The following is a 23,591-nucleotide window of genomic DNA, read 5'->3' on the forward strand; positions in this document are numbered from 1 at the left end:
GCATCAAAGGCAAGTAATTGCTCTGGATAAAGGGATGGTTGAGTGGGAGCAGACAGAGAGTGGTTATCAATGGATACTGCTCTTCATGGATAAATATTATTAGTAGAGTTCCCCAGGGTTCGGTACTGGGCTTTTGTTGTTTTCTGTATTTATTAATGATATCAATGAAGGTATATTAGGCTTAATGTCTGTTTGCAAATGACACACAATGGTTGCAGGTTGGTTAGTCACAGTAACGATGGTATGCTACAGCAACAAGATTTAGAAAAATTAGGCAGATGGGCTGAGAAATAGCAATTGAAGTTTAATATTGACAAATGAAAAATACTTCGTATGGGTAGCAGTAACCCCAGATTAACATACCAACTGTGTGGTACTACACTCAGCATAGTGGAAAATGAAAAAGACCTGGGGTTAATTGTGCAGTAAGATATGAAGTTCTCTGAGCAGTGCAGACAGGCTGTCAGAACAGCTCATCTGGTTTTGTTAATGATATACAGGGATAATCCCTGTATATCATTATAAGGAGGTGATTATCCCATTGTGTAAGGCCGTGGTCAAGCCACGTCTGGAGGCCTCATTTTAGGAAGTATATCGAGCTGCTGAACGAGTATAGAGAAGGGCAACGAGGTTGGTGAGGGGAACAAAGGGGTGCTCATGCAAAGAAAGGCTTCAGTTCTGCAAATTGCAGCATCTGGAGACTAGGCACCTGCGAAGTGATATGATTGAAATGTTTAAGCATTTGAATGGGTTGAGCAAACTCAATGCTGATGGGATTATTCCTCTTGCTCAGACTAGACACACATGAGGGGGTATAAATTCAAATTAAGGAAAGATTATTGCAGAATAAATGTGCGGAAGTTTGCCTGTAGTTGATTGCTGGAAGAAAATTCCATCTGTTGCTGTAGAAGTGGATAGCTTGAATAAATTCAAGGACGAACTAAACAAACTAGAGGGGATGGATAGGTGAAATGGGATTTTTTTTTTTTTTTTTTTTTTTAGCTGATGCTGTATAAGCTTGCTTTCTTGCATCATTTTCCACTACTAATAATAAAACGAACTCTAGAAGCAACTGTGAGCCACTTAAGAGGTACAGAAATCTACTCCTAGTAAAAAAAAAAATGCATTAACAAGTTGTTGAGGTCCGTTACTTTTCCTGAGCAGATTTCGATCAAATGGGAACAGCTAAAAATTAGCTACTATGAGAGCCCATTTCTCGATTCAAACCTGATGGTCACTGATTCGTCTAGCTTTCTTCCAATCAAATATCATATGCCTTATGGCAATAATGACAGCTATAATATGTTTCTAGCATAAATGTCTTTTACGCTATATTGTCTAAATATGCGAACACCAGTGTGGTTTCAGATATAGGTATAAGAATAACTGCATTCATTCTAAGAGGCAAGCAGAACAACAAAATTCCTGTTAAATTCTTAAGCGTTGAACTTAGCGACTTTCAACGGAGCGTCATCATCGCCATATTAGATTAATCTGTTCGTGTTATTGCAGCAAAACCAAATTTGCAACACCTTAGATCAGTTGTGACTGATGTGATCGCAAAAATGGAAACATCATGATAATAGCCAGGAAACGTTTAACCAGGCCACAGAAATTGGCGTAAGGGGGACGGCGGGCACTGAACAGTAGTACGTAAAACTCAGTCCTAATCGAATACTGTCAATTGTTGTTGTTATTTAGGTTTTTTTTTTTAGGAGCATTAGCAACTGAAGCCATATTGCTCCGGGGATATGCGATGGTCATTCCCTGACCTTTCCGCATTCTCCGTATTTGGTGGTCACGGGCTCGAACCCCGGTCTACTCAAAAAGCGTGTGCTACGCACTGCTGCTCCTGCCCACCTGGCTACGGAGGCGCCCAATACTGTCAAGCAGGAGTTCAGGTAGGCGACATATCTAACTGATTTTAGTATAAGAACGATACGCTGAGAACTGCATTTCATCAGATTTATGGAACTGCAGTGTCCACTTACCTAGTGCACAACTGGACAAGTGGACATTGCCCGGTGTGTCCATCATAATTCGTCCATGCAGAATTGAAGCTGTGATATGGAGCGACGAATTACAGTACACAGTTTTCCGATGTCATAGCCGTAGTCAGAGTTTGGCAGAGACGCCCTTGCCATAATAATAGTAATAGTGGCATGTGATGCAAGAAAGCAAGCGTATGAGCTTATGTAGCATCAGCCAAAAAAAAAAAAAAAAAAATTCACACAACTATTCCTCTAAATGATTTTCCAGTTCCTCCTTAAATTTAACCTATCAATTTCCACAACGGCAGATGGAAGTTTGTTCCAGCAATTAACCACTCTGGCTAAAGGCAAATTTCCGCACATTTATTCTACAGCTGTCTTTCCTGAATTTAAATTTATGCCCCCTTAGGTTCGTAATTTGAACAAGTGGAAGAATCCCATCAGAATTCAGACTGCTCAACCCATTCATATACCTCAATCAGATCACCTCGCAGGTGCCTAGTCTCCAGCCGCTGCAATTTGCAGAACTTGAGCCTTTTTTTTTTTTTTGGTAAGAGGATCCCTTCATTCTCCTCACCAATCGTGTTGCTCTTCTCTGTACACGCTCAAGCAAATCTACATCCTTCCTAAAATGAGACCTCCAGACCTGTACGCAGTGTTCAATGCGTGCCCGACCATTGCCTTATACAGAGGGTCAATCACCTCCATTTCCCTGCTAGCAAAATTCCTGTATATCATTGACAAAACCTCGTGACCTGCTCTTGCAGACTGTCTGCAATGTTCAAAAAACTTCATATCTGACTGCACAATTACTCCCAGGTCTGTGTCATTTTGTACCACCCTAAGTGTTGTACCACACAGTTGGTACGTTCGTCTGGGGTTACTTATACCCATATGCAGTACTTTGCATTTATCAATGTTAAACTTCAGTTGCCACTTCTCAGCCCATCTTCCCAAATTTTCCAGATCCTGTTGCAGTAGCACTGTGCCATTACTGTCATGAACAACCCTGCTAATCTTTGTATCATCTGCAAACTTCGACACTAAGCCTGATATACCTTCATCAATATCATTGATAAATATACAAAACAGCAGTGGACTCAACACCGAACCCTCTGGGACTCCACTAATAACATTATTCCACGAAAAGTAGCGCCCATTGATTACCACCCTCTGTCTTCTCCCACTCAACCATCCTTTTATCCATTGTAGCAACTTACCTTAATACCATTCTGCTCCAATTTGTACAGTAGTCTTCCATGCGCAAAAATGTCAAAAGCTTTCCTGAAATCCAAGTATATGATATCAAAATTATTTTTTTCATTCAGTTCCTTTGTAATCACATCATAATATCCAATCAAATTTGTCAGACAAGACTTTCCCTTAACAAACCCATGCAGTGTCTGAATTATTGCTGCAGTCTTGTCTAGATGATCCTGCATTGCATCTTTAACCAGTGACTCCATTATTTTACCCAGAACAGAAGTGGTCTGTAATTACTCGTGTCACCCTTCGATCCCCCGTTGTGAATTGGGGATAGATTTACACATCTCCAGTCCGTGGGAACATCTCCTGAGTCCAAGGATGCCCTCATAATTATGGGTAAGGTTTTGCTTAGTTCCTTTGCCGCCTCCTTTAATATAACTGGATAGATCCCATCTACCCCAGATGCCTTTCTTATGTTAAACTTCAACAATTTCTCCTCCACTTTGCTCTCAGTTATTACAAAATCATTAAGCACCCTGCTACAATTTTATAACCTTCTGGTATTTTCAATCCTTAATAACCCCTGATCTGTGAATGTAGGTGCAAAATACTGATTCAGTTTGTTTGCTATCTGAGCAGGTTCATCGACAGTCGAACAATCGATATCAAGTGGACCAATCAGATTCATCCCCTTCCTTTTAGAGTTTATATAAGTAAATAAATCCTTGCTGTTTTTCTTAGCATCCTTTGCCAAAGATTTCTCGTAATCTGCCTTCGCCTGCCTAGCCTCCTTTGTGACTTGATTAGACTAGCTTATATCTGCCATAGGCTTCTGTGTCGCCTGATAATTTTTATGGCATCCCATGCATTTTTCTTCTCTGCCACGAGTCTCATTAGTTCATTTGACAACCATTTAGGCCTAAACCTTGAACAATATTTCTTAATAGATATGAAACGTTTAGTATCTTCCACAATTAAATCCTTGAATGCTTCTCATTTAGAATTTGCCGTTGGTAACATCATCAGTTTGTCCCACTGTACAGAATTTAAAAACTGCCATCTTGGTTTGTTTCTCATGGTGTTAGTTTGGACAATTGGTCGTCGTTCCTGGAACAATAAATGCTATTCAATGCATTGACGTTCTGGACAATACCACTCTTCCTACAGCGCGGCAACAACATAGTGGGGATGGCCCTTTTCTGTTTCAGCATTACAATGCATCGTACTGTATAACCTTCAGTGACTTGGTTTGAAGCTGTTGGTATGAAAAAGCTTCATTGGTCTGCCGGAGCATGACTTCATCCTAAAGATGATCAGTGTGGTAGACAGGAAAGTTGGCTTGAATTCAAGTCAACACATCCCCAATCATTGGCTAAATTTATGGCTGTGTTGAAGGAGTAATGGTCCAAAATACCTCCATCTTGCTATCAAAAATTAGTTCGAACCCACCGACGAGGATGCAGCGTGTAATTAAGGTGAAAGGTAGGACATTTAATTAAATATTTTATCAATAAAAGGTTCTATGAAACATGCAGGTGTCTAATTACTTTTGGCAATATAGTGTGGTTTACTTGAATCCATTTTATATGAATTTAACCTAGGATAACCAAGAGAGCGAATTTATGCTTACAGCGGCCTTTAGGCTTGTGCACAGTCGATCCCCCCCCCCTCAAACGCAAACATTTTCGAAACCCAGAGGTCTAGGTTCGAATTTCGTGGGAGACCTGGGAATTCTTAACAACCTCTTCAATCGGGCTGGAGTATCAGATCTCAAAAGGATCGAATAGGGTTTCTAAGTCTACACAGATTAAATCGGCCCTTAAACATACTTGTACAGACATATGCACCAACGCAGTATGCCTTAGACATACTGATGCGTTGTGTGGCTAATGCACTATATAAAAACACTTCAAAAGCGACGATGCACTTCGTATAAGTGCGTCATCGTCTATGATGTTTTTGAATAAATACGACAGATATACAATAATGAGCATTTTACCCCGTATAATTTTGCTTTTATATGGGCGCATAATTTTGCTTTTATATTTCCTATTTAGCGCATGAGATTTCTCACTTTTTTCCCTGATATATTTAGGTAATATTTTTAAAAAATCTTAATTGGACCTTAAATCTTATTATACTGATTGTTTAAAGGGCATTGTATTTTGTATCTTTGTTCAAATCCGCAAATATGCTCTGGTGATGTTACATTTCTTTGAAAAGTCAGTTCAGTGTAGGTTGTGTGAGTTTGTGTGTCACTTGGAAGGCTTGAATGCTCCCTGACACTTGGAGCCGGGCCCTCGAGGCGGCCTCCACTCTGACCTAAAAACTTTGCGCATCATTGATCAGCAAAGCAAAAACGGCGCCTGCTTTCCTGAATCGTATCATGTGTGGCGTCAGAAAGCGAGAACTAGAACAGGAAACCTCTTACTGCACTTCTATCATTAATCCGAACTGAGAGAGAAAAATTTTAAAACCAAAATGTTACTATGCTTTACGGAAGTCGAGAGCTTTCATTGGTTATTGCGCCGACCGGGCTAGTCGGGTGGGTAAAGTGCCTGCCTGGCAACCCAAAGGTCGCGGGTTAGATTCCCCGCCCTCTGCGCCAACAACTACCAAAAAAAAAAAAAAAATAATAAAAATTGGTTATTGCGCTAAAGTAATGGACGTGATTCAGAAAGAAGAATTTTAATTAAATGAAAATAGTATTGATAAGGCTCACAACAGCAAAACCTGCGAGATAAGAGAATGAATTATTTGTATTTCTTTACATTTCGCCCTTTCAGGTCTGCAGGCTGAACTTTGTCTCGACCTCTGTTGCAACGACGGAAGTGTTGACTGTCCGACACACGATAAGGCTCGTATCTGTTACCTTCATAAGAAAGGCATCGCTTTGGGATTCTGGGATTTTCTGTTTGCAAGAATTTCATTACCTTGGTGAAGTAGCGGAGTATGATCTCATCGCTATTTACTGAACGAGTCTGCTTAACATTACTGCCCACTTTTGAAACCTTAGCCTGTTCTCCAGAGATCTTCAGTTGTCCTCTCGACTGGTAAGTTAAAGGTGTGCGGAGAGGATAATTTACATTCATGCCGATGGATAATGTTTTGGGCTGGTCCTTTGTGGTTTCTGCCATTTCCAAGAAATAAAAGTTCTGGTTGATATCTTGTTTATTCTTTATTTTTTTAATCTAAACAAAAAGAAAATCATCCACGAATATATTTGAAATCAATAACTTTATAGTTTATAGATTTATGTTCTGATTAATATGGGCAGCATTTAAAAAGTAAACAAAATCCCCCTCCCTCATTTCAACACCTCTTCTCATACGTACATAAAGCCTTACCTTTTCATCTGTATGTAATGGATCGGGGGGTTCTTCATTTTGGTCAACATCCATGTCAGAAACTTTTTGCATAATATCCTGAAAAGAGCATTCTTATTAATGAACATAATTAAAGATTCAAAGTAATACATATTTTGAAGTTGTTTCGCACTTAGTATTCGTAGCGAAATATATATATTTTTTATTTTTAATATATATATATATATATATATATATATATATATTTTTTTTTTTTTTTTTTTTTTTTTTGTAAATCCTTAAAAACAGCACTTCCTTCAGAAAACATTTTAATGGCATCTAGGGGGAAATAAAATGCAAAAAATCAGTCAATCCGTTATGATAGTACAAAAAAAAAACATTTCCTTTAAGAAACATATGCAACTGGAACTCCTAAAACAGTTGGTCGTGATTGAATGGTTAGTGTGCAAATAAAGTACTCCACATGACCTTATCAGAATATCATCAGGACATGATTCAGGAAAATGCTCATAATACTTGTGTATTTTTCGGATGGTATCTGAGTTAGGAGACTACCGTGAAGTCGCCTAACTAGGCGACTAGGAAGTCGACTACAAAGGAAGGAAGTCCTAGGAAGTCGCCTACAAAGAGTGCGTTTCTGTAGCGCATTCTTTGTAGTGTACTTACCATGGTGCGAGTACTGATGTTCGTGCATTAAATGCAGAAGTTAACCGAACAAGTTAGTGCAAACCATTACAGGCAACTCTCGGTTTAAGCACAATCGCTATAACGAACGTCACAATTCATTCAAAATTTCTTAAAGTCGCCAATAGACAGTAGCGGATTAAGATCGGTTGAGGCCCCGGGCGCAGAAGAAAATATTGGGCCCCTTAAAAAAAAAGAGAGAGACAGGGAAAATAAAAATACATGTTAACCATTTTTTAAAAAAATAAAAAATATTATGTACTATTAATGTTTTATTTCCAATAAAATTTAAATATAATATATGTATAACATAATTAATAATAGCATTTTTTTTTTTTATGTGAACCCCAAACACGAGAGGTACTAGAACCTATAGTATTTAGTACCGTGCTTGGGTTGGAGGTTGGGAAGACGAAAGAAGATATTTGTTGACATTGGACTTGAACTTCTGTAGACTGTAATTATCAGGAAATACGTATGAAGGAAGGTTGTTCCAGAAAACGGCAGTTGAATGAATAAACGAGGAAGATGAAAAGTTGGTTCTATGAGATTGAAGTTGGACAGCAAATGGATGTTGGCTGGTGCCGATACGTGTTCGGACTGTTTTGAAACAGAGAGTGGGAATTATAGAAGCCAATTCAAAAGAACAGTGCCCATGGAAGTATCTGTAGAAGAGGCATGCAACAGAAACAGTACGTCTATGAGACAGCGAGTGGAGAGACTCTGTTATAGATGAATCATTAATTAACCTAACTGCCCTCTTCTGAATGGAATCAAGACGCCTGAGAGAGAGGTTTTGGGGGAACCACCCCGGATGTGGGAACAATATTCCATGGCAGGGCGGATTTGCGATTTATACAGAGTGAGCAGCTGTTTGGAAGAAAAGTAGCTAATTGAGGAGGACAAGGTTTCTCAAAATGGAAAGTGGAATGTAGTGTGCTGTCATCGGCAAAACTATGGATAGGATTTCCAGTCAATGGAAGAAGGTCATTGTTGATATACAAGAGGAAAAGAGTGGGGGGGAAGAACTGAACCTTGGGGGACACCGGCATTAGTGGAGAAGTTAGAAGACAGAGAGCCATCTACCATCACCCTCAATGAGCGATCAGAGAGAAAACTGGATAACCAATTACTAAAAACAGTTGGCAAACCATAAGATGGAAGCTTCTTTAGAAGACCTTTATGCCAAACACGATCGAAAGCGTTTGAGATGTCGAGAGCAACTACTTGTGTTTCACCGAACGTTTCCATTGAATTAGTCCATAAATGGGTAACATAAGCCAGAATATCACCAGTGGATCGACACTGACGGAATCCATACTGGCGATCGTTGATCAGACGGAAAGTTTCTAGGTAGTTTAAGAGTTGGCGGTTAATTGATTTCTCCATTACTTTAGAAAGAGTAGAAGTAATTGCAATGGGACGATAATTGGATGGGAGGGATTTGTCACCCTTTTTAGGGACTGGCTGGATATGAGCAAATTTCCAAGCATAAGGAAAAACACCTTTGGAATAAGAAAGTGAAAAAAGGCGGCAAAGAATAGGAGTAAGTTCAGGAGCACAGGTTTTGAGAACAAGTGGAGAAATACCATCAGGACCTGGAGCTTTCTTAGCATCGAGATTTGTCAAAATCCTTCTGATATCGTTTTGGCGGAAGACCACAGGAGGCATTGAATGGAGCATGTTCGGAACGGTGGGAGGTGTTTTACCAAGATCATTAATACATGAGCTGGAAGAAAAATGGGATGCTAGCAGGTCAGCTTTATCCTTGGCTGAAGTGACAACAGAACCATCTGGTTTGGACACAGGTGGGAGCAGAGATGGGCAAAAGTTGCGGCCAATAGCTTTGGCAAGATACCAGAATGCTCGGCTACCATTAGGGCAAGAAGCAAGTTTTCTACTCTTAGCCTGTTCATACTCTAGTTTGGACTGGTTAATAACTGCTTTACAATTGTTGCGAGCTTTGGTGTAGGTAGAAAATGAAACTGAAGAATTAGAAACAAGCCAATTACGATATGCAACATTCTTCTCTTCAACAGCTTTAGCACATTTATTGGAAAACCAAGGTTTAGATAAAGGACGAGATTTTAAAGTGGAGTGTGGGATAAAGGATTCCATTCCTGCAAGAATAATTTCACTGACACGATTTGAGTAAACGTTGACATCAGAAGTTTTGAAACAGTAATCCGACCATGGAAAAGAAGAAAAGAAGTCTCGCAGGTCATCCCATTTTGCATTCTTGTAATGCCAAACAACACGAGGTTGGGAATAGCCATGAGATAAAGGTTTCATTGGAGAAGAGACAATCACCAAGTTGTGATCTGAAGTGCCTAAAGGAACTCTCACTGCGATCGTGTACTTAGAAGGGTTGTTTGTGAGAAAAAGATCAAGCGTGTTAGCTGTATGATTGGGATTGTCCGGTATTCTTGTAGGTAAATGAACAATCTGTGCTAGGTTATTAGTAATTGCAAAAGCCTCAGCATCTCGACCTGCTGGGTCGGTGTGACTAGAAAACGGAAGCCAGCTGGAGGTGTGAACATTAAAATCATCAAGGAAAATTACCTCACTGTTAGGAAAGTTGGACTGGAGAAAGTCAAGTGCAAAGAGGGGAAGTCAAAGAGGTCCAAGTGATTAGTGGAGTTGGGAGAATTTCACACAATGAGGTAGAGAGATTTTAAGCCAGAGAAGATCAAAGAGAGGAGATTCCATATTGCCAAATCTCTGACAGGGAATCTCAGAACGGACATATGCACAAGTACCACCTTTGAGGCGAAAGGAATCATACAGCGAATATGGGCATCTGAGATGAATATGGGCATCTGAGTTGAATCAACCGATAACTGAGATTCTGTCAGAAAAAGTACATGGGGTTTGGCAGACTGCAAGTGGAAATGGACATCGTTGAGATTAGAACTGAGACCACGTATATTTGTGAAATGAATTAGGAAGTGCTTGGGAGGTTTAGATCTTTTCGCAGATAAGCTTGCTCTATTAGTTTTACAATTCATGGTGTATTCAATAGTAAGAAAAAGTGGGTGGGACATGCTGTATGAAGTAATGAAATTTTTGTATATGGCGTACACGTGGTAAGAATATACCCAGATCCTTGACATAACGTGACCTCGACAATGCTCCCCGCATACACACTACTCGGACTCCCTCCAGTTGCTATATGGCGGAGTAGAGGTAGCAAGATTATACACTAGCTGATCCGGAAGCCTCCTAGAGAGTTACCAATAGGTTCGTTCCGGCGTACTAACCAGTGGCCGGCCTGCGAACACCGTTTTAGAGCTGTACCCTCGAAATGTAAGGCATATTGGATCTCGCCACGACGTTCATCATAACCTCAAAAGTCATCAATCATACTGCATGATGGAAATGATAGGGAAGGGTTGACCGGAATTTAGCTCTAGAGACTAAACATGGGCTCCACCAATTCAAGCCTCCAATAAGCAAAGTGGTGGTATTTCACCGATTGATGAGAGTCATCTACCACCTAATAGTCATCTACCAGCATAATAATAATCACAAAGTTTTGAACTAATAGTTGAACATATTAGTTCAACTGATTTGGTGGGGTTTTGCGTGGGCCCTTCAGAAGTCGGGGCCCAGGGCGCGCGCCCGGTACGCCCGCCGTTAAATCTGCCTCTGCCAATAGATAGAGTTCCTTATAAAACGAAATGCCAAACGTATAGTGAACATAATTGTAAGATTTAAATAAATAAACTTTTAATAAATGTATTTATTAAATAAACTTTTAATAATAAACTTTTAATAAACGTATTTATTACAATAATTATCAGAAAATTATTATATGATAATTATACTGAACTGTTCTTAGTTAATAAAACTAAGGCATACAACATTTATAAATGCATTGCAAAACGTTGCTGGTGCCTGGGAGGGATGTGAACGAAACAAACTTAAGTGGTGTGTGTGGAAAAACTTGTGTCTAAAGTTTGTGAATAATTTAAGTGAGTTTGAGGAGCCAGTAGAACCCGTGACTGAAGAAATTGTTGAACTGGGCCATAAAATGGACCTCGACCTTTTGCATTCGCATTTTGAGGAATTAACAACTGATGAAATAATTGAAATAGAGACACATAAATTCTGAAGTAACAGAAGAATCTGATATTCCACAGCCTCCCAGAACAGAAAATGGCTGCAGCTTTTAAATCAATTTCTGAGGGGATGGCAATCTTTGAAGAAGAAGATGCAAATATGGAAATAATTGCAAAAGTGAAAAGAGACGTTTATGACTGTCTAGCATGCTACAGCGAGAGTTGTGAAGAAAAAAAGAAACTAACTATGCAATATTCTATAAAAATATATTTTAAAAAAGTGGAAAATTCAGCCGTTTCTTCATTATCAGATGCCTTATCATCTACATCATCTGCACCTAGTGTCACTTATGTGGAAAATATTGAACCTCTGATGAAGATATTGACCAGTAAAAGTTGAATACATATGTACTGAACATACATATGTATTCAACTTTTACTGTCAATATCTTCAACATGAATCGTATGTACAGTACATATATTATGTTAGTACTCATTTTCTTTATTTCTATTTTGTAACTCTTTGTTTTTAATTAAAATTAACAAGTACGATATCTTGTTTTTTTAATTCTTTTATTTTATTTTACGTTACGTATCGTATACGATAAACCATAAAGCATACATACATTATAATAAAACGTTGTATAGACCATTCGATGTTTAGTACATGGTTTTAATACTTTAAAATGGTTGCTAACCTATACGATACCTTTCGTAAAAGCTCAGGAATGCAAGATACACATAACAAAACGTATAACGAACGGCTTGGAGCGGAACTCGTTCGTAAACTGAGAGTTACCTGTATTTTAATTTGTAATAAATCACCGAAGTAGGTAGGTAGGCTAGCATCGTTTTTGTTACATCTCGTATTGTGAACCTTCACGAGTTGCCCCGATATTGCACTACCTCGAATAAGCAACGCTTCGCTAGTGGTGAAGACTAATGTTACTTGTTCTCGGCGGATATCGCCACCCAGACGTTACCGTTTCGAAGTTGTTCGCTTCTGATCGGTGGGCGGATAGGTCCTGGTGATACGAGTGACATTAATTGTTCCGTCTTTTGGTTACACCTCGCAATCCGCCCCAGACATCGAGCACCTCGTTCCGCCACCTTATATTTTCGGCCTCAGTTGCATCTGTTCAAGGATGCGGGCATTATGATGTCCAAATGACATCACTCTTTGAACACGCGACAAGTGTAGCTGTTCTCTTTGTTGTAGCATCTGATGAGTGCGCACAATCACACCTTTTTTTGGCAGTCCGTGAAATCCAGTCTTTTTCCCAGTGCTGGTAAGCTGGCACTATTCGAATCACACAGTTTCTTATTAGCGATTTTTTACACATGTGACAACAGGCCGTGTAAAACCTCGATTTTTGTTTTGCATAGATTAGTATATATAGTCCAAACCTCAATGGTCTCCTAATAAAATGGTCAAGCAGTGCAACATTGCCTGAGCAAGTGTTAACCCTCATAATTTCATAAATCCAATAAACCTATCCTGATGTCTTGTCCAAATGTTTATCGTTATATAATTTTATAAGATTGAAAGTTGTTTCTCCACTTCATCTGTCCGAATTTTTCCAGATCAAAATAAAATAAATGTTAAACTGTGCATTCCTGACTTTCTTCTTAGCACGCAATTTATTTCATTTGAAATTAGGATGTCGGCTATATACAAGTAGTATTGCTTTTTCATGCGATGATAATTTTTTTGAAATAAATAAATTTCAGACGGTTTTTTTTTTTTTTTTTTTCTATATCATATTTTAAACAGGGTGAGTTAGTAAGTATACACACTTGAACAATCTATAATTTGTGAATCTAGTAAAAAAAAAAATTAAATGCGTTTTATTTAACAGATGAATTACGTGTTTGGCTTGTATTTAAAAGAAAAATTTCATTTAAGATATTCAAAATGTTTTCTTCCGGCACGCATGCATAAGCAGCATCTTTTGTCATCCTTCCTACATACAACAGTGCAGAAGTTAGCGTGAAATTCTGGGTGTTTCCTCTGGATGTATCGGCAACCATTGATTCTTTTTGATTTTTGAGTGTACACCTCATCTTTTAAGTACCCCCCATACAAAAAAAAAAAAAAAAAAAATCCAAGGGACTGAGGTCCGAAGATCTCAAAAATATCCCCTGCTATCTATCCATTGTTCATGAAATACTCTGTCCAAATAGTCACGAACAGCAATATGAAAATATGGAGATGCCGTCATGTTGAAAAAACACCATCTTATCTGAAAATATGCTTCTGATATTGGGTACTGGTTGCATAATTCCTAAACATTTCAAGATAACTTTCTCCATTAACAGTGCCAATGAATCTGTAAGGTCCAATAATCCCGCAAGAGGAAATTCTCATCCACACAGTTATCACTGGCAGGTTAACATCTTTCCGGAAAGTGAGGTGCGGATTTGCACTAGCTCAATAAACACAGTGATTTAAATGTCCATTTAGTTTGAATGTGGCTTCATCTAACCATACAATTGTATCTTCAGAAGCGCCGATTCCACCATTTTTATGACACTACCACAAGCAAAGTACCCCCCCATACAAAAATTGTATGCGTCGTTCTGGACCATCTTGTATTGCATGCAGTAATCGAGGTCTAAAAGGCTTCAAAATTATGTCCGTTAAAATTCTTTTAACACTCGATTGACTCATTTGCAGTTCGCGTGAACACTCTTGGTGATATCTCCGGGGAACGTCCAAATGCATTCGTGACGGCTTCAACATTTTCGATACTTCATGCCATTTTACTCCCACTGCTTATCTTATTGATAGTGTACAGTTCCAGTTTGTCACGGATACGGGTTATTGTTAAACGAGCAGGCGTTCTTGTTCGATATTGCCTTTCCCATACACGCTGAACCTCTACGACATTTTCAAATTTCCGGTACCATTTAAGAATCGCCTTTCTCTCATCAAAACTTAATTGCGTGTTTTCCATAATTTCTATGGGTTTCAGCCAATCTGAGAAAATAAATAATAAAAATCTTTCATATAATACACGAATAATTGATTGTTAAAGTATGTATACGTAATTTTGACTCACCCTGTAGACAATGGTAGATCAAGGTTCTTGGGAACCCAGAGGTGGCGTTCTTAGTGGGCCCCCTTTTAAGTATTAGTGTAATGTTTTTTTTTTTATGTAAACCCCAAACACGAGAGGTATTAGAACCTATAGTACCAAGTACCGTGCTTGGGTTGGAGGTTGAGAAGACGAAAGAATATATTTGGTGAAATTGGATTTGAACTTCTGTAGACGGTAATTTTCAGGAAATACGTGTGAAGGAAGGTTGTTCCAAAAAACGGTAGTTGAATAAATAAACGAATAAGATGAAAAGTTAGTTCTGCGAGTTTGAAGTTGGACAGTAAATGGGCGTTGGCTGGTGGCGGCACGTATTCGGACTGTTTTGAAAGAGAGAGAGAGCGAGAGCGGGAATTATAGAAGCCAATTCAGAAGAACAGTGCCCATGGAAGGATCTGTAGAAGAGGCATGCAGCAGAAACAGTACGTCTATGAGACAACGAGTGGAAAGACTCTGTTAGAGATGAATCATTAATTAACCTAACTGCTTTCTTCTGAACGAAATCAAGAACCTGAGAGAGGTTTTGGGGGCACTACCCCAGTTGTGGAAATAATATTCCATGGTAGGGCGGATTTCCGATTTATACAGAGTGAGCAGCTGTTTGGAAGAAAAGTAACGCCAAGATCGAAAGAGAAAACCACGTTTTTTTAGATGCAGAGGAAGCAATATTTGTAATGTGCTTGTGCCAAGAGAGATTAGAAGTCAGGGTAATCCCCAAAGGAGATATATCATTTTGCCTAGAAATCGGAGTGTCACTAAAGATAAGCATAGGAGCAGAAGAATCCTTTTGCGAGATATAAGACAAGACTGAGTTTTAGAATGGTTGAAATCAACTAAGTTGTCTTTCCCCCACTGGAGAATTACCTGAAGATTGGCATTTAAGGAATTGGTAGCAGATTTTCGAGAAGTTGAAGCTGATTGAGCAGGGCAAGGTTTCTCAAAATGGAAAGTAGAATGCAATGTGCTATCATCGGCAAAACTATGGATGGGATTTCCAGTCAATGGAAGAAGGTCATTAATATACAAGAGGAAAAGAGTGGGGTAAAGAACCGAACCTTGGGGAACACCGGCATTAGTGGAGAAGTTAGAAGACAGAGAGCCATCTACCATCACCCTCAGGGAGAAATCAGAGAGAAAACTGGATAACCAATTACTAAAAACAGTTGGCAAACCATAAGATGGAAGCTTTTTTGGAAGACCTTTATGTCAAACATGATCGAAAGCCTTTGAGATGTCAAGAGCGACTACTTGTGTTTCACCGAACCTTTCCATTGAATTAGTCCATAAATGGGTAACATAAGCCACAATATCACCAATGGATCGACACTGACGGAATCCATACTGGCGATCGTTGATCAGACGGAAAGTTTCTAAGTAATTTAAGAGTTGGCGGTTAATTGATTTCTCCATTACTTTAGAAAGAGTAGAAGTAATTGCAATGGGACGATAATTGGATGGGAGGGATTTGTCACCCTTTTTAGGAACTGGCTGGATACGAGCAAATTTCCAAGCTGAAGGAAAAACACATTTAGTTGTTATTTGGTTTTTACGAGCATTAGCAACTAAGGCCATATTGCTCCGGGGATATGCGGTGGTCATTCCCTGACCTTTCCGCATCCTCCGTATTTGGTGGTAACGGGCTCGAACCCCGGTCTAATCAAGAAGCGTGTGCTACGCACTGCAGCTCTTGCTCACCTGGCTACGGAGGCGCCCACACACATTTGGAATAAGAAAGTTAAAAAAAGGTGGCAACGAATAGGACTAAGCCAAACAACCCTTCTAAGTACACGGTCGAAGTGAGAGCTCCTTTAGGCATTTCAGATCACAACTTGGTGATTGTCTCTTCTCCAATGGAACCGTTATCTCAAGGCTATTCCCAACCTCGTGTTGTTTGGCATTACAAGAATGCAAAATGGGATGACCTGCGAGACTTCTTTTCTTCCTTTCCTTGGTCGGATTACTGTTTCAAAAGTTCTGATGTCAACGTTTGCTCAGATCGTCAGTGAAATTATTCTTGCAGGAATGGAATCCTTTATCCCACACTCCACTTTAAAATCTCGTCCTTTATCTAAACCTTGGTTTTCCAATAAATGTGCTAAGGCTGTCCAAGAGAAGAATGTTGCATATCGTAATTGGCTTGTTTCTAATTCTTCAGTTTCATTTTCTGCCTACGCCAAAGCTCGCAACAATTGTAAAGCAGTTCTTAATCAGTCCAAACTAGAGTTTGAACAGGCTAAGAGTAGAAAACTTGCTTCTTGCCCTAATGGTAGCCGGGCATTCTGGTCTCTTGCCAAAGCTATTGGCCGCAACTTTTGCCCATCTCTGCTCCCACCTGTGTCCAAACCAGATGGTTCTGTTGTCACTTCAGCCAAAGATAAAGCTGACCTGCTAGCATCCCATTTTTCTTCCAGCTCATGTATTAATGATCTTGGTAAAATACCTCCCACCATTCCCAACACACTCCATTCAATGCCTCCTGTGGTCTTCCGTCAAAAGGATATCAGAAGGATTTTGATGAATCTCGATGCTAAGAAATCTCCAGGTCCTGATGGTATTTCTCCACTTGTTCTCAAAACCTGTGCTCCTGAACTTACTCCTATTCTTTGCCGCCTTTTTTCACATTCTTATTCTAAAGGTGTTTTTCCTTCTGCTTGGAAATTTGCTCATATCCAGCCAGTTCCTAAAAAGGGTGACAAATCCCTCCCATCCAATTATCGTCCCATTGCAATTACTTCTACTCTTTCTAAAGTAATGGAGAGATCAATTAACCGCCAACTCTTAAACTACCTAGAAACCTTCCGTCTGATCAACGATCACCAGTATGGATTCCGTCAGTGTCGATCCACTGGTGATATTCTGGCTTATGTTACCCATTTATGGACTAATTCAATGGAAAGGTTCGGTGAAACACAAGTAGTTGCTCTTGACATCTCAAAGGTTTTTGATCGTGTTTGGCATAAAGGTCTTCTAAACAAGCTTCCATCTTATGGTTTGCCAACTGTTTTTAGTAATTGGTTATCCAGTTTTCTCTCTGATCGCTCACTGAGGGTGATAGTTGATGGCTCTCTGTCTTCTAACTTCTCCACTAATGCCGGTGTCCCCCAAGGTTCAGTTCTTTCTCCCACTCTTTTCCTCTTGTATATCAATGACCTTCTTCCATTGACTGGAAATCCTACCAATAGTTTTGCCGATGATAGCACATTGCATTCAACTTTCCATTTTGAGAAACTTTGTCCTGCTCAATCAGTCTCAACTTCTCGAAAATCTGCTACCAATTCCTTAAATGCCGATCTTCAGGTAATTTTCCAGTGGGGCAAAGAAAACTTAGTTGATTTCAACCCTTCTAAAACTCAGTCTTGTCTTATATCTCGCAAAAAGGATTCTTCTGCTCCTATGCTTATCTTTAGTGACACTCCAATTTCTAGGCAAAAAGATATATCTCTTTTGGGGATTACCCTGACTTCTAATCTCTCTTGGCACAAGCACATTACAAATATTGCTTCCTCTGCATCTAAAAAACTTGGTTTTCTCTTTCGCTCTCGGCATTACTTTTCTTCCAAACAGCTGCTCACTCTGTATAAATCGCAAATCCGCCCTACCATGGAATATTGTTCCCACATCTGGGGTGGTGCTCCCAAAACCTCTCTCAGGCTTCTTGATTCCATTCAGAAGAGGGCAGTTAGGTGAATTAATGATTCATCTCTAACAGAGTCTCTCCACTCGCTGTCTCATAGACGCACTATTTCTGCTGCATGCCTCTTCTACAGATACTTCCATGGGCACTGTTCTTCTGAATTAGCTTCTATAATTCCTGCTCTCTCTTTCAAAACAGTCCGAACACGTGCTGCCACCAGCTAACATCCATTTACTATCCAACTTCAAACCCAACAGAACCAACTTTTCATCTTCCTCATTTATTCATTCAACTGCCGTTTTGTGGAACAACCTTCCTTCATACGTATTTCCTGAAAATTACAATCTACAGAAGTTCACGTCCAATGTCAACAAATATCTTCTTTTGTCTTCTCAATCTCCAACCCAAGCACGGTACTAAGTACTATAGGTTCTAATACCTCTCATGTTTGGGGTTCACATAAAAAAAAAAAAAAAAAAAAGTTCAGGAGCACAGGCTTTGAGAACAAGTGGAGAAATACCATCGGGACCCGGAGCTTTCTTAGCATCAAGATTCGTCAAAATCCTTCTCACCTCCTTTTGACGGAAGATCACAGGAGGCATTGAATGGAGCGTGTTGGGAATTGTGGGAGGTATTTTACCAAGATCATTAATACATGAGTTGGAAGAAAAATGGGATGTTAGCGGGTCAGCTTTATCATTGGCTGAAGTGACAACAGAACCATCTGGTTTGGACAGAGGTGGGAGCAGAGATGGACAACGTTTGCCATCTCTGCTCCCACCAGAATTGCTTTGGCAAGAAACCAGAATGCTAGGCTACCATTAGGGAAAGAAGCAAGTTTTCTACTCTTAGCCGGTTCAAATTCTAGTTTGAACTGATTAATAACTGCTTTACAATTGTTGCGAGCTTTGGTGTAGGCAGAAAATGAAACTGAAGAATTAGAAACAAAGCCAATTACGATATGCAACGTTCTTCTCTTGAACAGCCTTAGCACATTTATTGGAAAACCAAGGTTTAGGTAAAGGACGAGTATTTAAAGTGGAGTGTGGGATAAAGGATTCCATTCCTTCAAGAATAATTTCACTGACACGGTCTGAGCAAACATTGACATCAGAAGTTTTGAAACAGTAATCCGACCATGGAAAAGAAAAAAAAAGAAATCTTGCAGGTCATCCCATTTTGCATTCTTGTAATGCCAAACAACACGAGGTTGGGAATCGCCATGAGATAAAGGCTCCATTGGAGAAGAGACAATCGCCAAGTTGTGATCTGAAGTGCCTAAAGCACCTCTCACTTCGACTATGTACTTAGAAGGGTTGTTTGTGAGAAAAAGATCGAGCCTGTTGACTGTATGATTAGGATTGTCCGGTATTCTTGTAGGTAAATGAAGAATCTTTGCAAGGTCAAAGATTGTTCATTTATGCAATTGCAAAAGCCTCAGCATCTCGACCAGCTGGGTCGGTGTGACTAGAAAACGTAAACCAGCTGGAGTTGTGAACATTAAAATCACCAAGGAAAATAATCTCACTGTTAGGAAAGTTGGACTGGAGAAAGTCCAGTTGCAAAGAGAGTAAGTCAAAGAGCTCCAAGTGTTTAGTGGAGTTGGGAGAACAGTAGAGTCAACAGATGAATTTGACCCAATGAGATAGCGAGATTTTAAGCCAGTATAGCTCAAAGAGAGGAGATTTCAAATTGGCAAGTGTCTGACAGGGAATATCAGAACAGACATATGAACAAGTACCACCTTTGAGGCAAAAGGAATCATACAGCGAATAATTTGGGCATCTGAGATGAGCAGTAGTTGAATCAACCGATAACTGAGATTCTGTGAGAAAAAGTACATGGGGTTTGGCAGACTGCAAGTAGAATTGGACAACGTTGAGATTAGAATTGAGACCACGTATATTTTTGAAATGAATTAGAAAGTGCTTTGGAGGTTTAGATCTTTTCGCAGATAAGCTTGCTCTATTAGTTTGACAATTCATGGTGTATTCAATAGTAAGAAAAAGTAGGTGGGACATGCTGTATGAAGTAATGAAATTTTTGTATATGGCGTACACATGACAAGAATATACCCAGATCCTTGACATAACGTGGCCTCAACAATGCTCCCCGCATACACACACTACTCGGACTCCCTCCAGTCACTATCTGGCAGAGTAAAGGTAGCAAAATTATACACTAGCTGATCCGGAAGCCTCCTAGAGAGTTACCAGTAGGTTCGGTCCGGTGTACTAACTAGTGGCCGGCCTGCGAACACTGTTTCAGAGCTGTACCCTCGAAAGGTAAGGAATATTGAATCTCGCCACGATGTTCGTCATAACCTCAAAAGTCATCAATCATACTGCATGATGGAAGAGATAGGGAAGGGTTGACCGGAACTTAGCTGTAGAGACTAAACATGGGTTCCACCACTTCAAGCCTCCAATAAGCAAAGTTGTGGTATTGCACCGGTTGATGAGAGTCATCTACCACTTAGTACTGCCTGGAAACATAGAGGGTCGGCATTCCTCCATGTGGTGTGGGCGCCACAACTCGACCCATGCTTACGTTGGTTCACCCCTGGGTGGTCACCCACCATGTACAAAAACTTGTGCATGGAGGTTATACCCAGGATTACTAACAGTCCCACCATCGTGAAGGTGCAAGCAGAGGATTTGGCTGTCACAGACTGTCCGGACTTCGCCGAAATTGGGTCCACTTGACTTAAGTGTCACTCGAATATCAGTTCTGTCGGTGTTTTAGACTTCTAGGTAGCACGTACAGCTCATCTGGCATATCTGAGAAAATGTCTGTGACAACCTCAAGGGCCAAATCTGGATCCAGTATGGAATTTTACCATAAAGAATCACCTCTCCCCCAAAAAAGTTTAAGGAATAGCCTCCAGCTGATAATGGCAAATGACTTTTGGAATTCAGAAGGGTTGCTTCTTGTCAGCTTTCTGTCACCTCATGCAACACATCTCATGCAGTATTACAGCAGTTTGCTTCTTTCAATAATAAAATCTTCAGGCAGAAAGCCTCAACTTATATAAAATTTAACTATGTAGTAATGATGACTATGATATTGTTCACTAAACAATATCATAGCAATTTGCTTCTTAATGATGTGCATAAAACAATTTGCAAGAAAAGGCCTAGAGAAACTGCAAAGGGAATCATTCCCTTTGCATAATTCCACCTCATCAATTGGAATTTGCTATCAATCAGCTTACTTCTTTCTACACTACTGGTATCAGTGCAGTGCTATAGGGATGGCAAAAACGCATAAGTATAAAGGGACAATATCTTGAAAAAGAATAATAAGTCTCACAATTCGGGTATGTATATATTTTTTGTAGAAGATAAAATTCCAAGTCAATCTTGAACTACCTTGTAATTCTTCTTCTTCTTCTTCTTCTTCTTTGGTCCTTAGCTGGCAGCTGGGGGAGGCGGTTGGCCACGCAACCAGTATGCTGCTGTAGGTGCCGCAGGGTTTCGGACTTGCTCTGTGATGTTCTTCCATACCTTACGATCCATGGCTTCAGTCCTGGCCTGGTTAAGGTCGAGACGTCGGCTCTTCAAGTCATCTTCCACTTGCTTGGCCCACGTTTTCCTAGGCGCGGTCCGTTGGATGCTCCATTGGGTGGGTCGTTGTCTCCAAAGGAGTGTGGATGGTATTCTGTTCGTGCCCATTCTACATACGTGGCCAAACCATCTGAGCCTTCGCTTCTGGATTTGGTCGGCAATGGTTGGTTGCTGTTGGCATCTGGCGCGGATGGTATCATTAGTGATGCGGTCGCGAAGAGAGATGCCCAAGATCTGCCGCAGGCATCGCATTTGGAATACCTCAAGTTTGTTCAAATCTAACTTGAGACAAATCCATGTTTCCGATCCGTAAAGAAGAATGGGCAGAATCAAAGTCCGGAAGAGTCGGATTTTAGTCTTTGTGGAAATGTTGGTCCTCTTCCATAGACACCATTTGAGCGAGGCGAACGCAGTGGCCGCCTGTCCAATTCTGCTGTGGATTTCCATGGTGGATGCAACTTTCTTCTCCTGGACCAGCGACCCAAGGTATTTAAAGTCCTGCACTTGCTCGATCTGGACGCCTTCGAGATAGATGGTGGCTTGCGACCCATCTGTTGTCAGGGCCTTTGTCTTACCAGCATTGATCTTCAAACCGTATGGCCGGGCAATGCGGGCAATGTCGTAGAGGATGTCCGTGGCTTCAGCGTCGTTACCGGCAAGGATAGCACTATCATCAGCAAACATCAGGTCAGTCACATAGTGATCCTTGTCATATTGTATGCCCTGTCTGTTTCTGAATGCTTGCCTCATAATGGCGTCGACCACGATGTTGAAAAGCAATGGGGAGGCTACATCCCCTTGGCGGACTCCAGTTTGGATGGTAAATTCCTCAGATAAATCGTTCTGGATGCGCACCTGGCTGGTTAAACCGTTGTATGCAGTTTGGAGGAGTGTGATGACTTTTCGAGGTACATGTTCAACCTCTAGTAGTTTCCATAAGGCAGGCCGGTGGACACAGTCGAAAGCAGACTTAAAGTCAATGAAAACAATGACGGTTCGCTGTCCACACCGGATCCTCTCCTCCATCAGCTGACGAATGGCAAAGATTTGATCACAGCATCCTCGCCCGGGTCTAAATCCTGCCTGTTCTTCTCGACTGGTTTGCTTGCGATGTTTTTGCAGTCTTGACTGGATGATCTTCATAAAGACCTTTCCGATGATGGAAAGGAGGCTGATGCCACGGTAGTTCTTGCAGTCCCGGTTATCACCTTTCTTGTGGATCGGTACAATAATGGCTTTCCTCCATGTTAACGGAATTTGTTCAGTGCACCAGATGGTTTTGAGGAGTGAGTGTAGTCGGCGAAGCAGTACATCTCCCCCGGCTTTGATCGCTTCTGTGGTGACTTGGTCCACTCCTGGTGCCCTGCCATTCTTCAGGGATTGTATGGCTGCTTTCACTTCTTCTACTGTAGGCTCAACATCGACCATGGAGACCTCAGGGGGGTCGATCGAGAGTGCTGTTGCTGGCGGTCCCTGAGGTGGGTCGTGATTATACAAAGCTTTGAAGAATTCACTCCACCGTTGCAGGCGTTCGGATGGTGATCGCACGAAGGTCCCATCAGCATTCTTGATGTTGTCACTAGTCAATTTGGTCTTTCCACTCAGACATCTGAGGGTGCGGTAGAGAGTGCGGTACTCGTTTTTGGATGCCGCCACTTCAAGATCGTCTGCCACTTGTTCCAGTATGCTTCTCTTTCTGCTGTCATTCTTTGTCGGACTTCTCGGTTTAGCTGCCGGTACCGTTCAAAGTCGACCAACTTTGCCTGTTTCCGTTTGTCCACGAGGTCGAGGCACTCGTCTGATATCCATGGTTGCGTTCGACGTCGGGCAGGTGGACATAGGGGCTTGGCACATTCCAGGATGGCATCAGAGATCTGCTTTTCTTCTTCATTTATATCCTCGGGCACAGCCAGCATCTCGAAGCGGTTGGATAGGGCGATCTGATATGCCTGTTTGTTGGCAGCATTCATTAGCTGCCTCCAGTCCAGCTTGGCTGACCGAGATGATCTTTTTGCATGCCGTAAT

General features: G+C 40.7%; 1 protein-coding gene across 1 annotated transcript in view; it reads left to right on the plus strand.

Moving 5' to 3' along the window:
- LOC150088453 (glyoxylate reductase/hydroxypyruvate reductase-like) overlaps window positions 1-23,591 on the plus strand; it is a 106,174-nt gene that overhangs the window by 56,656 nt on the left and 25,927 nt on the right. The gene's annotated exons all lie outside the window — the stretch shown is intronic.

The sequence above is a fragment of the Mastigoproctus giganteus genome, chromosome 3, assembly GCF_048544385.1.
Source record: "Mastigoproctus giganteus isolate SK-2022 chromosome 3, ASM4854438v1, whole genome shotgun sequence".
In the NCBI taxonomy this organism is placed as follows: domain Eukaryota; kingdom Metazoa; phylum Arthropoda; class Arachnida; order Uropygi; family Thelyphonidae; genus Mastigoproctus; species Mastigoproctus giganteus.